At 42.4% G+C, this 4,599-nt stretch overlaps 1 protein-coding gene across 3 annotated transcripts in view; it reads right to left on the bottom strand.

Annotated features, from left to right (window-relative positions):
• The window catches only part of LOC121923589 (C-type lectin domain family 5 member A-like), a 19,930-nt gene extending 15,741 nt beyond the window's left edge, over positions 1-4,189 (bottom strand). Inside the window, exon 1 of one of the 3 annotated variants that reach the window (XM_042454142.1) lies at positions 4,056-4,189. The gene's annotated coding sequence lies outside the window, so the exon portion shown is untranslated. The remainder of the gene's footprint in view (positions 1-4,055) is intronic. The other 2 variants (XM_042454143.1, XM_042454144.1) reach the window with 2 other exon arrangements.
• Between the last annotated feature and the right edge of the window lie 410 nt (positions 4,190-4,599).

Genomic DNA, 4,599 nt, shown 5'->3' with positions numbered 1-4,599 from the left:
CAATGGCACAAGGGGCTGCCTGTGATCTTGCAAATGCTATGCCTGCTTGGGAGTGGGAAATGTAGTTTGCAATGGCACAAGGGACTGCCTGCGATCTTGCAAATGCTATGCCTGCTTGGGAGTGGGAAATGTAGTTTGCAATGGCACAAGGGACTGCCTGCGATATTGCAAATGCTATGCCTGCTTGGGAGTGGGAAATGTTCTTGTAGAATTGGGAGGGTGGGGGTTGGCCAGAAAGAGAAGTACATTTCAGCCTTCTGTCTAGGAATAATGCCAAAATGTCCTCCATTTTGAGCATGCCTAAGAAACATGCATTTATATTAACATTTTAAAAAAATTATCAATTTTTTAATGTGTCCTCCATTTTTTAAAACGTGTCCTACATTTGAAAATGTGGCCCTACATTTGTCCCGGTTTGGAGGTCCTGCCTTATGGCAACCCTATCCAAAGTGCCTGGGCCTGGTAACAGTTTCTTCCACCTAGGTTAGCAGGAGACAATTTGCAACAGGAAATTAGGCCCAATGGTTGCAACCTGTAGCCACATGCCGCCCAGGGAGTCTTTGCAGAAGAATCATCTAACACACACACACCGCTGCCCAATAAATCACCTTTAGAATACTTTAAAATGCAATTTTCAAGGGGTCTCACATCCTATGACAGCAATGCACACACACACCAGAGTGACCAGAGGTCCTCCTTTTCCCCGTCCTACATTTAATTTCTATGTCTGAGGGTGCAGGAGGAATTCCAAAATGTCTTTTATTTTGAGCCATAAAACCAGTGATGTCCCTAGGGTTGGTGTCACCCAGTCTGGTAACTCATAGTGTCACCCCCCCTTCCATTGACCTCCTCCCATTTCACACCATACAGAATCCTTAGTAATGTTTGCACTAAGGTTACTCGTAAATCATAACTTCCATATACCACTGGATGTAATGCCAATCGTTGTGACATAAAACCATTAGCAAAATTAAAATTACACCTTCAAATTACAATAGCATATGCAGAACCTAAAGGTGTGTGTGTAGTGAAGATTTGGTTAAAATATGATGTTTTTAAAGAAAAAAATTAAATAATTTAAAAATTTCCAAAAAGGTCAATTTTTTTAAAAAAAATATAATTTTGAAATTTTAATTTTCAAAAATTCTGGGACCTCTCCTGTCTCCTTCCACTGAGCTTCACCCCACTCCCACCATCTCTTAAAGCATTTTAAAGATATACAGATGAATGCCACAGCCCATTTCTACCAAAAGGTAGGTATTTGAGAAGTGATGTCACCTCCCCCTTAGGGTGTCACCTGGTACCGTCCTCTCTCACTCTCTTCCCCCCCCCACACACACACCACACTCCCCCCAGTGATGATGCCACATAAAATCTGTCCTTTTGTCATCCCATGCCTCAGCAGGTAAGCAAGAGGTAACTCAACAGATTTATTAGTGCCGCTGCTGCAGCAAAGGGCTTGTTAGTTTTTTAGCCTGCAACAATGCGTCCTAATGATTACAGGAAAACTGTTGAGCAACAGAATTCCAGCATATAGGGAGAAGGGAAGGTATGAGGAGAATGCAGCTGACCATGTGGTAGTTTTGTTTATGTGTGTGTGTTTTCTGATGGAGATGTGGAAAGGAAAGGAGGATCTGGGTTGTTGAAACATAAGTGGCGCTAAGGAGAGGGGGACAAAAGTGTGCAATTTGGGTTGAGAAGAAGTAGGAGAGATGAGAGAGCAAATGGGAAAACTACAAATAAAAGTAATAATTTAAAGGCAGATTCAGAGGGAGTGAGGGGGCGGGTCCAACACCATCGGACCTGCCCTGAAGAGACAGAGCCCTCCCTCCACGGCCAACTGTCATCATCTAGCCTGGAGGGAGTGAGGGGGTGGGTAGGGGCTAATTTTGTATTGCAACTTTTACTGTACTATGATCATTGCGGAATAGCGGTCTATAAATAAAACATTATTATTATTATTATTATTATTATTATTCAGTCAAGTGTTTGTTACTCATAAAATACAGTTTTAAGGATTTGTTTTGCTCAGAGTTCTGTAAGTATATTGCAAGCCAACAAGGCATTTTAACAAAGATAAATTCATCAGAAGACTATGGTTGAGTACATAACAAAATACAGTACACTTGTCCCTCCATATTCCCTAGGGTTAGGGGCACAAGACCCCCGTGAATATGGAAAAACCACAAATAACAAAAAACACCACTCTGGTAATCTCTAAGTCCTCCAGTGCGACTCTGTGTTCAACTGAACCGGAGGAGCTACAAATGCCTAGTAGAGTATTCTCTCTAGGAATCTCTAGGTCATTCAGTGCAACTTTTGGTTAAAATTGACCATGGAGTTGCATTGGAGGACCTAGATATTCCTAGAGAGAACATATTAATCAAATCCATGAATAATCAAAGCCACAAAATATCAAAGCCACAAATATGGAGGGATGAGTGTACATGTGAGATAGCTCTAAATAAACCATGTGAAATGAATTTATATTTCTATTAGAATCTTAAGCTTTTATTTTGTAATGTCCTACTTTTTTCTTGAATGTCCTACGTTTTGTGGTGTCTTGTTCTCCTTTGTGACTATGATATTTGCTCATCCTGAGCGTGCGCGCGCGCGCACACACACACACACACAACAGCCCAAAATATGACTGGGAGTGACACAGAGTTGGTTCTGGTTGCCCACAATGATAAGTGCAATAACACAGGAGATTATCAGATGGAGACAAAACATGCTTCTCCTATCCTATTCCCATTCTTATAGCGCAATAGCAAGAAGATTTTCATATGCTGTCACACTTATCTCATCATCATCCCATCCAAAAAGCACGATTGACCACGATCACACGAAAGACTTTCAAACAAGGTTGTGCAGATCCAGTCATTGTCCCATAATTGAAGCAGTATCGTCTGGCATTTTGCATTAATGGGAGTTTGCATTAATGCAATGTCGCTTCAGTGATGGGACACTAGCGCTGCGATCTGAAAGCCTTTTGCAGGATCACTGTCAAAGACAGGATAAGGACAGGGGAGCGATCCTGTCCTTATCCCGTCTGTGTGTGATAATCTCAACAGTGTGGCCCTCTGTAGTAAAAATAAATAAATCAGGTGGTATGTCTCTTGTGGTCCCAGAAAGTTCCTACTTCTAAAGCCAATGGTCAACTGCAAGTTCCAAAGTTGAAGATGCTTAATCTCCTGCAGAACCAGAACCAACCCTCCCCTTAGACAGGGTGAGTCAAAGCTCCATTAAAACTACTCTATGGAGCATGTCTGGTTGAAGCATCCATGCAGGACTCCCAGAGCTGACCAGATCCCAAATGAAAAGTCTTCCTCTGAACAAGGTGCTGTGGACAAAGTGCCTGGGAGATGGTCTCTCATGCTGGGATGAACCCCTAGGAACCAGACTATCAGCAAGACTGCTCTCTCGTGAGACCACTCATCCTCAGATTGAGACCTATGGTGATGAGCAATGCAGTACAAGAGGATGACGTGTTGGGGAGACAGTGGCAACAGCAAGGTTGCCTCTGACCAAGTCAACAACACTGCAGGCTCTGCAGCATCTGGAATAACCCACATACACACACATAATCATTATCTATAGAGCACATTTCAACCTCTCCTCTGCTTTTCACACTGTGTGGAAGCAGGATTTTGTGAGAGGAGAGGGAAGGCAGGGTTTGGAATGGAAGAACTGTGAGCCCCATTCATTTCTTATACTTCACATACAATTCCTGGGCTCAAAATTCTTCCATTCCAAACATATACCTTTTCCATCAGGATCCAGTTGGTAGATCCCTGGATTCTAGTTTTAAAAAAGAAAAAACGATACAACATTTTGACGGCAGACCTGAAAGTTTCCCATCAAGCTTGTCCTAGTAGACGACCACATACAAAATACAGGCAAAGTTTTTCCTCCCAGGCAGCACTTCGTGTGGTGGAGACTGGACCTTTTTAAAATAAAGTTTCCTAAATCAAATTAAGCTTATCAGGAGCATTCTCATGTTAATTTTCCTAGTCAAGATTTTATTTGAAAATCAAATGAAAAGCAAACATTACTTATCAGGAAGACTCCGTACAGATGAGGAAACTCTTCAGTTTGGTAACTCAGCAGCGTTTGATCATTTTTCCTTGGCGTGTTAAAATCCTGTGGTTCCCCTTTAGCTCTCTTCGTCTCACTAGGCAACTTCTTCTTCTCCTTCGGTGTCAAAAGGTTGGCTTTAAATGTTCCACAGTCCCAGTTATGAAATTTGTCCTCTTTTTCAAGACTTCCCCCCGCCACCCTTTCCACAGTATTCTGAAATATTTTTTTTCTATCCCAAAGGGTGATTTTTTTCCCTTTAAAATGCATTCAGTTATCCAGTGTGGCATAGAGGTCTAAGGGCTCATTCACATTACAAAAAAAATCGGTTTTGAAACCGATTCAATCACGTGAAGTTCCTACTCACCCCGAATCTCACACAAGCGAATCCGGAGCTTGCACACCCGTTCCGTGGTAAATGGCCCCTAGCGCGGGTCTTTTGAAATCGGCGCAAATGCCGTTTCTTTTTAAAAACCCCGGGTCCTGGGAATGAGAACTTTGGCCTCGATCACGATCGAGGCC

Source organism: Sceloporus undulatus, chromosome 2, assembly GCF_019175285.1.
Source record: "Sceloporus undulatus isolate JIND9_A2432 ecotype Alabama chromosome 2, SceUnd_v1.1, whole genome shotgun sequence".
NCBI classification, from domain to species: Eukaryota; Metazoa; Chordata; class Lepidosauria; order Squamata; family Phrynosomatidae; genus Sceloporus; species Sceloporus undulatus.
This window is presented reverse-complemented; position numbering and strand designations above follow the sequence as displayed.